Source organism: Solanum lycopersicum, chromosome 2, assembly GCF_036512215.1.
Source record: "Solanum lycopersicum chromosome 2, SLM_r2.1".
Taxonomy (NCBI): Eukaryota; Viridiplantae; Streptophyta; class Magnoliopsida; order Solanales; family Solanaceae; genus Solanum; species Solanum lycopersicum.
In genome coordinates, this window is record NC_090801.1 from 37,430,341 (window position 1) to 37,447,503 (window position 17,163).

Consider the following 17,163-nt stretch of genomic DNA (forward strand, 5'->3'; position numbering starts at 1 on the left):
GATCATAATCAAGCTTCATAATTAAGACTTAGGTTTCACCATAATCATATGATAAATATTCCTTTAGGCCACCTTAAAGCATACATGTACAATGCATGTGAAACATCCCACTCTACCTCACACACTAAGCATATCTTGAGGTCACCCTATTCACTTTCATCAATATTTAATGTCACTATTGGACCTACTTATTATTGACAAGGAAATATCGTCTTAAGTCAATCATGTCATGGAAAGAAACCATAGACACTGCACAAGCTAAACATACACCACGTAGGGTTCATGTCATAGGTAGCTTTAAGTCATACTTGTGTCATGTATGAATTGCATCCCATACTACCATCCATACTAAGTAATCCTATATACTAACCTAATCCAAGCTAACTTATCTTTAAGACTTGTCTATTAAGCTCAACATACTATCAAAATAGACGTACTATCATGGAAAGCATCTAATCATACTAACCAAGATAACTAAGGAAGGATAGAACCATCCAAGCCACCATGCAACCAATCATGTAGATGCAAATATACCATAGGGGAGCATGTATCCTCAACCCTAAGCTACCATGAGAAACCTATCTCAAGTTATGCCATGAAATACACCTTACATGCAAATGAACTACTATTATGAGAGTATATGACTTTCTCCTAAAGCTACCATGAAATGGTTTTGGCCTAACCAAGTAGAGCTACCATGATCAAGCATCCTAACAACACAAGACCAAGCTAAACATGAGAGAGATTACTTCCTTCATACCAAGCTACCATGAAGTTAATCACCTTAATCTACCATGAGTAATTTAACCCAAGCTTCCATGAGATTTCAACATCTCAAGTTACCATGAGTGATTCAACTCAATCCTCCTTGAGATTTACTATCTCAAGCTACCCTTGAGATCTACCATCTCAATCTGTCATGAGACCTAGCATCCCAAGAAAATCACACCTTGGTCTTATCTTACCAAGTCACACTTACAAGAAGAGGCTATTCAATACAACTTTAAGCTATTCTAGTTCATTATTTCTTGATTCGTTTTACGTTCTTAGATCAACCTAGAGTCCATCTATGTGAGAGAACTTGCTTCCCATAATTTGTTCATGTCTAAGTATAAAGAAGAAGGAAAACATCATCACAATCCTCTCATAATGAATTCACCCTAAATCTCTAACAACAATGATGTACAAGTCCTATAATCAAGGCTAACTTCATTCTATCATGATTCATGTCCAATTACAAGCTTTCTTCATTCAATTAAATCATTCAAAGGTAATTCTAGGCATACATGATCACATAGGTTCAATTCCCAATTGGCAAGTTGAGACCGACCTATATAAATTAGGCCTAGGTAAATTCATATATAGATGATTCAATCAAGATCAAATAACATATAATACAATTGAATTTAAAAAGTTAACTTAGAACCTTCATCTAGCCTATAATGGCCTAAAATCACCACGATCACCTTCAACATCAAATACTACAATTCACAATGAAAACCTCATGAAAATATCATATAATAATCACATGAAATAATTGAATAGTACCCACTAGATTGGGATCACAATCTAGCCTTACCCACAATGCAATCACAAACCTCTCTAGAATGGGGTTAACTAGGGGGACTCCATGAATGGAATAATCCATGGATGAATAATCTTCACATAACATAGATTAGAGCCTTAACCCCAGATGATTCCTTGGTGAATTTCGTCCTAAGAGCAACCTCCAAATTCTCTTCTTCTTTTATGGTGTTCTTGAGAGAATTTTAGTGAGAAGGAGGTTTTGATTTGGAGTCTAGAGTCTAAATGGATCTTTTATTATATAAATACTCATAAAGTACCTAAAATAACCGCCCATGCATTTATTTGGACGTGGGGTGAATTTCCCAATTCACCCCTTCACTTGGCAGAACGCAAAGAGAATATACATGTCCAAACGACACTTGCAGTCGACGGAACGTCAATGCAACACTGCCTCCGTACTGCAGTTCTGTAGATTGTGAAAGATAAATTGAATTTAGGGGATCAACTCCCACATCTAAGTGTTGAGTTACACCTTCAATCCACGGGGCGTATAATGAACTACGGGGATTTAATGGCAAGTCGTCGATTGACATTGCCAAGGCAGTGTGCTGCCTACATTTGGGTCCACTTCAAGGACCTTTTGGATGGACCTTGGTGAGTCATTCCTGTACGGTTACACCCTACATATGTCCATATATATGTTAGGAACCTTATCTACCAATTTTATCTCCAAACACTACTTACAACCTCATGAAACATACTAAGGCACGCTAGCATGTCTCAAGGCTATCTTTCAAACGTCATCGGACGTTCTCAAATGTTTCACCTCTAAAATCTTCCAAACTCTATATACTGCATCTTAACACTAGTTTTAGTCATTTTAAAACCTCATAACGTCATTATACACATGATAGGCTCTATTTTGACCTAATGCATTTTGGGGTCCTTAAAACTTGTTTGTAGCATCTAGAATTTTGTGTGATAAAATTCTTTACGCATTCGAGGGGATTATATAGGGATTCTTATGAAAGATTTATAATTCTTTCACAAGTCATAATTAGGTGAATTTGGAAAATCAAAATCTAATTTGGATTGAGATATTTCATGTCCATTTTGAAGCCACGACAATATGGAAGGATGAACCAAGGATTTAAGAAAAAAGATTATCTTCATTGACTTGGATAAAGTAAAGTTGATATTCTTTTTATTTGTAACAAAATCCAATAAATTTTGTTTATTTTTCCCCCACCTTGCAAGGAACACCACACACACAAAAGATAATGTTACTACCCGCTAGACCTATCTATTTGAAATTGATATAGAGGGTCCATGTTGTTGTCGAGCAAGAAGGGTTTTAAAAAATATAAGATTTAGATCAATACAAGAAAATCATTTTTGGTGGCCTAGTAAGAATACGATGACAAGAAACAAATACTCTTGAAGTCTCAACATTGCATTCATGGACTCCAAATCTGGTCGTCAAATTCAAAAATCCTATATGCATAGCAGTCTCAAAAAAAATGAATACACATTCATGAAGACTAACTCTTGTCGTCAAATTCAGCAAGACTGATTTGAATTAAATCCATGTTCAAAAAAGAGGCATTTATAGAAACATAAATTGTATTGGATAAAATTCATATAAAATTTGAATTAAATCCATGTTCATTTGGTATGAATAATTAATTTGGATATACAAAAAAAATCCATCTTATTAAATTCAAATCCAAGGTTCATTTCACCTTGAAGCCCAAACCCATGCCTCGTGTTACAGTGATAAGGCCTCCAAGACCAACAAGGTGACGCCACATGTCAAAATGAGGTATTGGTACAGTCAAGTACAAGAACCAATCACAACTTGCCAAGTGTCAAAATGACATCTTTGGGCCAATCATATGCAACCATGTCCATCCCCTACAACTATAAATAGTTGATGTTCATGACATCCTAGGGGATAAATAAAACTCTTCAACAAGCATTCAACAAATTGGAGAAAGCTACAACATCAACCTTACAACTCTTCGAATGAGTAGTCAACAAACTTCTTCCTGGAGATCAACTTGAAATGACGAAGAGCTTTACGACGTTGCGGAGATCGACAACATCTCAAGGAGGTATACTTCATCCAACAATTCAAGAAATACACTGTTGAAGGCCCTCAAATCACAGGGAAACTTAGGAGAGAGAATAAAGAGAACAATGGCATTGTAATCACAACGATTCATTAATAAAATCACATTTTTCTTTTATTTATTTTGCTTGCAATCGATTTTCAGCGCTTGTTACACCCTCAAAATGAGCTAGGTTGAACTAGATCCCAAGATGGGTGTTATGATGTTTTAAAGTCATAAAATATTTAAAAATAGTGCTCTTAGATAGTATATAAAGTTTGTAAGTGTTTGGAGGTGAAACGTCCAAGAATGTCGAAGACGTTTTGAAACTAGTCGAAGATAAACTAGTGTGTCATAGTGTTTTGTAGTGTTATTTTGGGAGATAGTTTGAGGGTGAAAATGAGTATATATGATTCCTATGCTTAGACTACCATATAAAGGGTCAAAACTTCCAAGAACGACGCCCCAGGACCAGCCAAAGGGTCCCCAAAAAGGACCCAAACATGGGATAGCCAAGTTGCTGCGCCAGCCAGAATATGGTGGTGGCTGTGCGTCAGGCAGTGGGAAAAAATCTTGCCCTGTCAAGAGGGACAGCCACGAACCATTATGTCTTGAAATTTTCCAGAAACAAGACTTAAAAGTGCCTCCGCGACGCGTAATTTACTCCTTGTTTTGGCCGCGTTAGTTTTAAGTCAAATTTGAATGTGTTAAGTTGTCCAATAAGTGCATGGGTATTTTGGGTAATTTGGGAATAGATCATTATTGGTTATTGAGTCTTTTTATACCCCTAAACTCACCAATCAAAGCTAAACCCTCAACTCACAAAAAACCTCTCCATTTTTCTCTCCAAAACCTCCATTGTTGAAGCTTGGGAGCTTCAAGAAAGAAAATAGATATCTCAAGTTTTTCTCCATCAATATTGTGGGTTTTTCATCACAATTAAGGTATGGTTCTTCATCCTTGAAATCTCTTTCTTCAATGAGTCAATTCAAATGATTCTCAAAGATGATAAGAACATGAATTATCTAATTTCATGATCTAACCATGGGTTTTTACATAAAATGTTTTGAATCATTGTATTATGATTGAATTGATGTTAGTTTTATGATTTTAACCTAGAAACTGTATGAACTCATGCAAATCATGCAATCCTAGCTTTTACTATTTTATGGGTGAAGTGATCATGTCTCTATACTGTTGAATTCTTATGTAGTTTGAGTAGGCCTATTGAATTATTCTAGAATCATGTTAGAATTGTTAGTATGCTGCCTAAATTCATAAATCTATGTTAAATTACCTTTAATTCATTGTCTATTGTAAGTGTTGAATTGAATTGGTTATCATGGTCATGGGTAAGGGCCTTTGGGCATTGTGTTGGATAATTTAGATATGGATTGAGGTGGTGAAAATGGATTGGTAGTACGTTGCCCTAATTATCTTTATATTATTAAATGTAGTTCTTCAATTATGTTGTTATTGGTAGGGTCCACTTTTGGTGGCAGTATTATGTGCTTTACTTGTGAATAATGTGGCCTCGTCGGCGTTAGTTTATGTATTATGATGAACATGGCCTTGTCGATATTTACTTGATATATTATGATGGTTTGTGTTGTTGACTTTGTTTTTCCTATGTGTTTCTTGATGTGATATGATATATGTGATAAAGTGAAGTAATGTTGTGTCTTATTTTGGTGGACTTGTGTCCCTTACTTGATACCTATTGAATGTAAATGTGAGATCCTTGACTTAGTATGCTAAAGCTCCTTAGTCTTGAATATGTAATGGGCATGTGGCCTTGAACATAGTAAGAAGGTCAAGTTATGTGGAACCCTCAACCTATTTGCGATGTTATGATATCCTTGAAGTTGAAAGTCGTAACGGTATCCTTCTTGTGTGAATGGTGGACTTAGTGTAGGTTGGTTGGAACAACATGAAATCATCATAACGAAAGTCATTGAGCTATCCTCTTAGTCGTTGTACGTAGGGTTAGTGGACCCGCTTTGGTATGGTGAAACGTCATTTGGTTAAGAACTAGATATGGAACCTCTTCATGTGATCCTTTATGTGAAATAACTTATCAGAACAAAGGCTAGCACCGAGTTTATATGGTTTGTGAAGTTGCTCTATATAAGATTACATTATAGAACAAAGAAATCCTTCATATTCCTTAACCATGAGCCTACATGGGATGTGTCCTAATTCTACCATTTTCAAGTAGAACACCCTCCATCGGAGTAGGTTTATGACTATGTATTACATGCGTATCTTGTATGGTTTATGTCTGTTATTGCCTATTCTCATAATGTGGGATACTTATTAGTATTGGAGAAGTTCTATGAAGTTTTGGTAGTGGTAGGAGACGCTATCTAAGCATTGCACGATTAGGTTTTGAAGATATTATTAAGCGAGTCCCAAGATCTTTTCCAAGACCATTACTTGAATGTCCTTATATGTTGAATATCTCTTAAGAGAATTAATGAAGATGGTGAGTTAAGTTATAGACTATGTAAATGAATAAGTACTTATCTAGAGTAGTTTAAAGACCTAGTTAAGGTGTGAAGGGGGCATGAAATATGGTCTCTTCATGTCTTACCTAGAGAAATCTTAAGGATAACTCTAAATTGGAAGGTTGATAATGAAGTGAGCTTTAGATTCACTTTTGGTAGGAGGATCTCATGTTACGTGTTTTGGTGTACTGTAAGTTTATTTATCTTATTATAGGTAGTCCTAAAGATCATTTAGGTGTGCTTAGAAAGAGTGTATGGGCGGTGTCTCTTTGTCTTATTTAAGTGAGTCTTAGGATAGCCTTTAGTGAGAGGGTTGTATGCGAAAAGAGTTCACTGTGAAGTTGAGTTTTGTTCACTATAACATTTCTTAAAGTTTGATAAAATACTTATTTGATATCTTATATGTTTCTAAGGTGTTAAATGTTGTGTTTATGTTCATGATAAGAAGTTTTAATCAAAAAGAGTATGTTTCCATTAAATGTTCGTCAACATGATTTTATGCATTCAGTCATACTTAGTACATGTGTTTATATTAATTCCATGATTTTGTTTATCTCTAAAGTTACTCACATGTAAAGGTGATTTTGGGATCAAAGCTTGGATTATACAATCTTTCAAGCAAGGTTGAAGTATGTCCTCATTTGACTCGAGGGCATCACTATCTTAGAGTTCTTTCATTAAAGCATTGTAATAGACTTAGTAGTACTGTATTTCGATTGTATGGGTCGTGTCCCAAGTCAGTTTTAAGTCGAAGATTTGATGATATGAGACTTAGTATTTTCTTTGGTTTCATATGAAAGAGATTTTGAAAGACTATTCGAATGTTATGAAAAGTTCTAATTTTGCACTACTTTTCATACATATATTTATGCAATGAATGCTACGAAAAGGCTTGTACAAGACATTCGAGAGGTCAAGTACGCCGTGTATCAGCTCAAAGGTTGACCTAACTTCTATGGGGTACTCTCGGGTCGTTACAAACTTGATATCACAACATAAGTTATGAAAGTGGTCTTAGGAATGCAAAAGTCTCATCAAGTCACGTCTAGTAGACTCTCGGTCATCGGTGTGAGTCGCGACACATGTATCGGCGAGAGGCTATAGAACAATATAGTTTCTCTTCTTTTCTAATCATATGTCGTGTCGTAGAGATTAAAATTTATGAGTGTTATTTTTTATGGTTTTCTGTGTGTTATAGGAGATGAATACGAGGAGAACACCAGCTAAGATAGTTGAAGAGAATGATGTGAATGAGGGACTTGCTCCCCGAGGTGGGAAAGTGACACAAGTTAAGAAAGTTCTTCAAGGTGCTCAAGGCGATCAAGGTGATCAAGTCCCTATCGTGGAAGGAGGTAATGATGTTTCGGTGGTTTTCCCATAAATAACTAATGGGGAGATTAGAGAGGCTATACTTGTTTTATCCCGAGCCATGACTACTCATGTGAATAGGGGTTTTGAGCCTAGAGTGAATGCTGTGGAGAGTACTAAGACATCTAGATTGAGAGATTTTGTGAGGATGAATCCTCCTATCTTTCTTGGTTCTAAGGTGGGAAAAGATCCCCAAGAGTTCCTAGATTGTGTCTATAAGGTTTTGAGTGCCATGAGGGTGACTTCTAGGGAGAAGGCAGATTTAGCTTCGTACCAATTGAGGGAGATTGGTCAAGTGTGGTAAAATCAATGGAAAGATAATAGTTTGGTTGAGTTGGGTCCTATAGAGTGGCAGGAGTTTAAGGAGGCTTTCTTAGGAAAGTACTTTCCCCATGAGAGGAGGGAGGTGAAGGTTGAAGAGTTCATTAACCTTAAGCCAGGCAATATGAGTGTTAAGGAGTATTCCTTGAATTTCACTATGTTGTCCGGGTATGCTTCATCCTTGGTGTCTAACCCTAGGGATTAGATGAGTAGGTTTGTGACCGGTGTTGCTGACCTTGTGAAAGAAGAGTGTCGTAGGACCATGCTCCACAATGACATGAATTTGTCTAGACTCATGGTGTATGCTAAATCCATTGAGAATTTTAAACTTGGTAGAATTTCTAGAAACTTGAAGAGTGGTACAAAAGCTGAGCAAAACCAACATATGTTCAAGAAGAGAGCTCCAATTCAAGATGGACCTAGTACTCCAAAGGTCAAACTTGAGAAGGGTAGTGGTTCTCAAAATAATAAGTCTACTTGTGTCACTTGTGTAAAAAGGCACTATGTGAAATGTCTAGTGGCACTGGTAATTATTTTGGATGTGGTAAGGAGTACATAAGGTGAGGGATTGTCCTACTATTGTGGCTAGAGGAAAGGAAAGTAAGCAAGTTCCTCCAAGTGTTCCGGGTGATGATATTCCAAAGAGGAATGCTTCTATGCACTTCGGGCTAGAGGATCAAAGTCGAAGTTGAACTAGTGTGTCGTAGTGTTTTGTAGTTATGTTTTGGGAGATCGTTTGGGGATGAAATTGAATATCGATGGTTCCTATGTGTATCCTGACATGTAAAGGGTCAAAAATTCTGAGAACGATGCCCCGGGGACCAGCCAAAGGGTCCCCAAAGAAGACCCAAACATGGGACAGAAAAGTTGCCGCGCCAGCCAGAATATGGTGGTGGTTGTGCGTCGCGTAGCTAACACGCAGTGGGAAAATATTATTACCCCGCGATACGGGGATGTCACAAACCATTATGTATCAAAATTTTCAAGAAACGATATTTGAAAGTTCCTCCGCGACGCAGTTAACTCTCAGATTTAGCCGCGTTATTTTTTAAGTCAAATTTGAATTGATTAAATTGTCCTAAAAGTGCAGGGGTATTTTGGGTATTTTGGGGATTAATTATTGACAGTTATAGAGTCTTTATATATCCTTAAACTCACCAATCAAATATAAACCCTCAACTCAAAACAAAACCTCTTCATTCTTCTCTCCAAAACCTCCATTGTTGAAGCTTGGAAGCTCCAAGGAAGAAGATAGATTTCTCAAGTTTTTCTCGATCAATATTGTGGGATTTTCATCACAATTAAGGTATGGTATTTCATCCTTGAAATATTTTTATTTAAGGAGTAAATTTGAATGATTTTTAAAGATGATCAAACCATGAAGTCTCCAATTTTGTAATCTAGCCAAGGGTTCTGGCATAAAACGTTTTGAATCATTCTATTATGATTGAATTGATGTCAATTTGATGACTTTAACCTAAAAACTCTATGAACACATGAAAACCATGCAATCCTAGGTTTGACTATTTTATGGGTGAAGCGATCACGTCACTATACTATTGAATTCTTATGTAGTTTGAGTAGGATTATATGCTAGAATCATGTTAAAATTGTTAGTATGCTGACATAAATTCATAAATCTATATTGAATTACCTTTGATTCATTGTCAATTGTTAGTGTTGAATTGAATTAGTGATCATGGCCATGGGTAAGGGCCTTTGGGCATTGTGTTGGATAATTTAGCTATGATTAAGGTGTTGAAAATGGATTAGTGGTATGTTCCCCGAATTCTCTGTATATTATGCAATGTAGGTCTTGAATTATGTTGTGATTGGTATGATCCACTTTTGGTGGCGGTGTTATGTGCTTTACTTGTGAATTATGTGGCCTAGTCGGCGTTACTTTATGTATTATGATGAACATAGCCTTGTCGGCAATTACTTGATATATTTTGATGGTTTGTGTAGTTGACTTGGTTGTGCCTATGTGTTTCTTTATGTGATATGATATTTGTGATAAAGTGAAGTAATGATGTGTCTTGTTTTGGTGGACTTGTGTCCCTTACTTGATACCTATTGAATGTAAATGTGAGATACTTGGCTTAGTATGCTAAAGCTCCTTAATCTTGAATATGTAATGGGCATGTGGCCTTGAACATAGTGAGAATGTCAAGTTATGTGGAACCTTCAACCTAGTTGAGAGTTATGATATCCTTGAAGTTAAAAGTCGTAGTGGTATCCTTCTTGTGTGAATGGTGGACTTAAGGTTGGTTGGCTGGAACGATATGAAATCATCCTGAGGAAAGTCATTGAGCCATCCTCTTAGACATTGTAGCTAGCCTTAGTGGACCCTCTTTTGTAAGGTGAAAGGTGATCATTATGAACTAGATATGGAACCTCTTCATGTGATCCTTTATGTGAAATATTCCATGAAAACAAAGGCTAGCACCGAGTGAGTAATTTATGGGAAGTTGCTCTATATAATATGACACTACATGGGATGTGTCCTAGTTCTACCATGTGCAAGTAGAACACCCTCCATCGGAGTAGATTTATGACTCCGAATTCCATGGGTAGCTAGTATAGTCTACATCGGTTATTGCCTATTCTTATCATATGGGATACCTATTAGTATTGCAGAAGTTGTATGATATTTAGGTAGTGGTATGGGACGCTAGTTAGGCTTTAAAAATATTAGTAAGTAAGTCCCTAGGTCTTCTCCGAACCATTACTTGAATGTCCTTATATGTTGAATGTCTCTTAAGCGAATTAATGAAGATGGTAACTTAAGTTAGAGATTATATAAAAGAATAAGTACTTATCTAGAGTATTTTAAAAGTTGCCTATTTAAGGTGTGAAGGGGGCAAGAAGGATGGTCTCTTCATGTCTTACCTAGAAAATCTTAAGGATAACGCTAGATCGGAAGGTTGGTTAATGAAGTGAGGGTGATCTTATCTTATATTACATATATATATATATATATATATATATATATATATATATATATATATATATATATATATATATATATATATATATATATATATATATATACATATACATATACATATACATATATACATATACATATACATATACATATACATATACATATACATATACATATACATATACATATATATATATATACATATACATATACATATATATATATATATACATATACATATATATATATATATATATACATATACATATATATATATATACATATACATATATATATATATATATATATATATATATATATATATATCCAAATGCATGTTCCAATAACTAGTAATAATTGAAAATAAGTGGGAGTTTCTTTGGACAATCAAGGTAGTTTCGTAACTTTAATCATAAAATTTGTAGATGCTCTTTTATTTAGTGAGCCACGCAGGCGCAATTGCAATTTCCATATTTTCAATGCATATGTATCTTGGATGCTACTATTTTCCTAGTTGAAGTCGTTTTGGGTTGCTGTTTGTTTCAACATCCATAAATCCTCAAATTCTTCTATCTGCGTATTACATTTATACTCTATGAAAAATACCTGCAGAAATTCTTTTAGGTTTCTTCTATCAATCCATTGTTGGGTGAGTCGCCTCCCCCCCCCCCCCCCAAATTATATATCTGTCCTCTCATTTGGTGATCATTTCTTTTCCATATGTGTTTGTTATTCTAATTTTGTATTTTTTGAGTCTCCTTTTATACAATTATTGGAAAAAATGAATTCCGCTCCACACGTTTCCAAATTTGTAAATAAATAAATAAACCCAGAATCTGAAATAGAGAAAATGACATAAATAGTTCCTTAACTATAGGAGTAGGTTTAAAATGGTCCCTTAAATATATACTTAACATATATAGTCCCTTAACTATTAAAAAACTTACCAGCTTTGGTTTCTTAACTATTCACTTACCGATTTTAGTCCCTTAACTATAAAGTTATCGATTTTAGTCTTTAAGTATTCAAAAACATATCAAATTTGGTCTTTGTCCATTTCTTTAGTACAAAGAACTTAGGTATATATTAACAGAAATATTCGTGAAATAAAGTTTTTAACCCATTTTTAAAGTTGTTTCTCTATATTCGCCCTTTTTTCTTCAAACTACAGTTATAAAAAAACAATAACGTCTACGTTTCAAAATAAAATTAATGAGGAAACAAGATATAATTTCTAATTTTATTCAATTGAGGATAAAAATTAAACATATAATTGTTGTTAACGACTTGAAGTTGAATATTTTAATTAGTGTGAATTTTGTTTAATTTACTCAAATTCTTTACATAAAATAAAATGAATAGAATGATAAAATTGATTTATTCAAAAATAATTTTAGAAAATTAAAAATGTACCATTTTATAAATTTCAATTTCTGAAAAAAATTAAACAAATTCTGTTCAACGAAATCGTTGGAGTACAAACTTTAAATTTAATGGGGAATAAATTTTTTTCTTTTTATATTGAAGTTTAGCATATTCAAGTCATTAGTAGCAATATATATGCTTCATTTTACTCTCTGTTGAATAAAATGATGACTTATATTTTCTTTGCTCGTGAATTTTGTTTTCACCATCAAGGTAAAGATTCTTGTCATAAGATTAATTTGAAAAAAACGAAGTGGAGAGAGAGAAACAACATTAAAAATTGTTAAAAGATTCTATTCTCAAGAAATATATTTTGTTAGTATAAATCTATGTTATTTATATAAAAAATGGAAAAACTTCAAACATGATAAGTTTTTGAATACTTAAAGGATTAAAATTGGTAATTTTACAGTTAACGGACTAAAACCGATAAGTATATAGTTAAGGAACCAAAGCTGACAAATTTTTGAATAGTTAAAGGACCATATCCATCAAGTGTATAGTTAAGGAACCATTTTAGGCCTACTCTTATAGTTAATGGACTATTTTTGTCATTTTCTCACCTGAAACATCTCTTTACTTTTTAACAGATTCAGTCGACCATTGAATCTCTAACTTGAGTAGTGATTGCTATCTGCTTTATGATTCTATTGATTTCCCATGTTTACCTCCCTATGTGATAGAGTGGATAATTGATATTTTATAAGTTGTTTAGAAAATAAAATGTAGGTATTTGATTTGCCAATTTCATGCTCACTATACGTTTCACGATTTACTCCAAAGAAAGATTGAGTGCAATTAATAATGGTTTTCAACTTAGTTAAGTTAGATTTTTTTTTCTTATAATGATGATTAGGTTATAGTTAGCCCTTAGATTCTCTTTATCGATTCTAGATCAACCTCTTCACTTTTAGAATTCTAACATGGTCGATTCTTGGATCTGTAAATTTCACAATACCAACATCAAGAGGTACACTGCCACTTGAAGGATATAAGAAACTACAAGCTTTAGGAGCAAAATTATAAAAACATTTGACACACTTTTGGTTGTCTTGATCACAAGAATGGTAGTGAGTGCTGAAATTTTTTTATAAAATAAAAAGGTAAAAGTAAAGAGATATGCAACCCTCCCAAATTTGAAGGGGAAGAAGGAAGCAAATTTCCCTTATTGTGTAAAAAAGAGAACAATGGAAGAGAAATGATCGATTTAGGCAACAACACAAGCTGAGATCAATGCTTAGTCTTGTTAACACTTGCACTAATCCTATATTTGCAAGGAGTGAATGTACTTTTGTTGGGAACTTAGTATGTCAGTAGATATGTGGAGAACTTCTAAGCTTAGAGAACCAAACCTTTTATGTTGGAAAAATATGGATCTAATCGGAACAAAACGGACGGATAGTGATGATTCATTCATATGACCAGTGTCACACCCCAACCCTAGGTGAGGCGGACAAGTACCCTATGAATACATGCTTTACAAGTAACCTATGATGAGAAAGTAAAATATTATGAAGATTACCGATGAAAAACTTTATATACAACACATGTTGACTAGTTAAACCAATACACGTGACAAGTGAAATATATGAATACATATGATAGCTTTACAATGTCTACAAAGCTAAAAATACGCATAGTAAAGGATCGGCAAAGCCCTGAATTAACCTGGAGCTCACCAACAACAATTGAGTATCATGTACTTCTATTGGGAAGATCTTCTTTTGAATACTTGTACCTATAGCATGAAATGCAGTGCCCCAATAAGGTACGTCATTACGAAAGAATGTATTGAATATGTAAGGCATAATACAACCATATATAGATAAGGATTAGAGACCGCCTTTGCTTATACTTGTGGAATTGTGTATGTTACATTCTTTTCTCTACTTTTTTCTATGAGGAATAATTTTTGTAAATCATATGATAGAAATGACCAGCTGATCAGTGGTAGGAGAGGATGACCCATGCTAGGCATTTTAACCCCTAGGATGTTGTACTCATAATTCCTCAAATTGGCATCGGCCCATGCTAGGCTTACGCCCCAGAGCTGCCACCCTTCCATACCAATTGGGATCGGTTCATGCTAGGATTTCGCCCCTGAGCTGCCACCCTCTTATATCAATCGGGATCGGCCCATGCTAGGCTTTCGCCCCTGAGCTGCCACCCTTCTATACCAATTGGGATCGACCCATGCTAGGGTTTGACCTGGGATGCCACCTATAATTATACAAATTTCTTCACTTAAATTTTTTTTATCTTTGAGATTGTTGCTTTGATGTTCATAACTCTTCTGAGACTTTGTACTTTGGATAGTCATAACTCTTTTGAGATTGTTCTTTTGTTGATAAAAACTCATTTGGGATTGATGTTTTGGTGGTCATAATCATTGTTGATAGTTTGAACTATGAACCAGTAGTAGAAGACATACGAATATGGACTAACGATAATGACAATGACGTGGGAAGAAAATGTGACACCAACATAATACTTCTTTGATGACTCAGTATACATTTTTAACATCTAATATTGAAGCTCATACGAAGTGAAGAAATATAACTTTCAGCCAATAGATTTGAACTCTATATGATAGCCAAATGCTCACCAACTAATATCAAAGACAAGGTATACATGAATGCGGAACCAAGGAAGAATGTGGAAAAATTCAACTTAAGGACCGATACATATTTCAAGTAAATACATACATATAAATATACAATAGAGCAAGTAGACATCTTGTGAGGCAACATAATAGTCTAACACAATGGGAGTAATAACCAATAAAGGGAACACATGAACATATGAAAAGATAACATATATGATGGAAAAGACTATTGAAGCAAGTTGGCAAGATATGGACAGATCGTGCCAGGGGTAATTTGACAATGAAACAAGTTTAAACCTTGCATGCCAACACTTGGTAGAGAAAAAAAACACACACTTAGTAACAAACTCATAGTAGAGTGCTCACCTTAATTCTCTAGGGAGTACGAACTGCCTTTATGGATCAGTCACTACCAAGAGCACTTAGAAAGCTTACAAGTGTCGAATTCATGCCAAGAAAATAGGAAATCGAATAGACTTACATACCTTGCTGCACAACAATGGATATCACAATGAGTTAACCATCTTCCTTTCATATTATTTATCTACAATCGAGTAAATAGTAAAAACTATTATTAGTTTCTAAACAAATTTGGACTATTTGATCAGACCAAAATAGTAATTGATAGTATATCTATAAGTCATGTCATCCAGAGTTATTCCATCCATTTTCCCCGAATTATTTTTATAAGGTCCTCCGAATCATGTCTAGAAAACAGTATTAAAGGAATGGAAGGAAGTAAGCTCATGCAACACTCAATTAAGTGGTGTATCACTACACTTTCAATGCTCTATCCTCTAACTAGTTTTCATAACTTCTCTACATATCCAAACACACACTCTTATTTCTATGATACACAAAACAGTCCCTAAGTCTCACAATATGGAAATATCAATATGAACTCATGACTTCCGATCAACATCCTGTGAACTCCAACTAACATTTTAATTCTCAAAACAAGCTCACAATAAAAATTTAAGGGGACTCCACTCCTTGTATGTCCCAACAAGCACCTCCTTCCTGAACATTAACCAATTTCACACCATACAAAGGCGACACTCAACAGTTCAGTAACACATACAAACTTTAAAAAATAATGTAAGAACAAGAGAGGATGAAAATTTCCACAGCTTACCTTGTTAGATAGAAACCTTATTTTTAGGGTTTAGGTTGTCCTTTCTAACTTATCTTGATGTTAAAACAGATTATTCACTTTAATTCCTAAAGATGGGAGATGTTCTACCAGTTTGTACTTTAAAAACACCTATTTCCTTCATATTCTAATGGTGAAGCCGTAGAACAGAACTGTTGGAGCTTACATGGCTTTCCTTTAGAGTGATTTCTGGAGAACAAGTAATATGAAGGAGATATGATAAACTTGATGCTTTAGAGGCAATTTTGGACGTTTTCCCTTTAATTAATTGGGAAATAATATGGTCCTTTACTTTTAAGCAAGAAGGTGCATCACCTTCTTAGTTTCTGCCACATGTTTTTAAGTAGTTGCATCAGCTACTTGCTCTTTTCACTTAAATTCAGTCCACTTATTCTAAGTAGGTGCATCACCTAATTGCTCCTTTATAATTCAGACAAATAATTCTAAGTAGATGCATCACCTACTTGCTCCTTTTAACTTAAAATTCAGTCCACTAACTCTAAGTAGGTGCATCACCTACTTGTCACCTACTAGCATAGTTTTGTCAAGCAAGTACCTCAATTAATTTACACCATTTTCCCTATCTTAAATTGTTTACAAGACTGTAGCACTAAATACACACTTGACCACTTTGACTTCTATATCGAATACCACCTTTTACTATCCCGAGTTTGAATTGTTTTTTTAGTTCAATTATTCGTATATGTGTTGGAAGGCACGGAGTGTTACAACTTCAAACATATTCTATTGTCACCAGTCGCACAGTAAAACCGAGTCCATAACTATATCACAAGGAAATTTTTAAGCGACATATACATAGAACTAGTTCACATAGAATACGGGGTGTTACAACCAACCCCAACTAGCTTGAGATTGAGGCTTAGTAGTTGGTTCTTGTCTCTTGTTAAGAAAACAATTAGAGGTGAATGTTACAACATCACATAGTGAAAGTAAGATCAGGGACTTCCCATTCACTAATACTATGTTGAACCAAACATAATGCAAGTAATGTGACAAAATGGTTAGACAACAATGATAATTTTTTTATAGAATATTCAGCTTACAAGGCCATAAACTCCAAGTCGGGGCTCTACCACATTATAAAGTTAATTGTTAGTGATTATGTAATGAACTACAGTCTGAGAACTTGAACTAGTGATGGTAAAAGTAGCATGATGAACCAGCAAAGACTATGG

General features: G+C 34.6%; 1 long non-coding RNA gene across 1 annotated transcript; it reads right to left on the bottom strand.

Annotated features, from left to right (window-relative positions):
* Positions 1-13,727: 13,727 nt before the first annotated feature.
* LOC109119514 (uncharacterized) lies at positions 13,728-16,179 on the bottom strand. The gene is made up of 3 exons (XR_002026718.3): positions 15,950-16,179; positions 15,300-15,358; positions 13,728-13,947 (listed from the first exon to the last, which is right to left on the bottom strand). It is a non-coding gene; the product is annotated as an uncharacterized lncRNA (long non-coding RNA).
* Between the last annotated feature and the right edge of the window lie 984 nt (positions 16,180-17,163).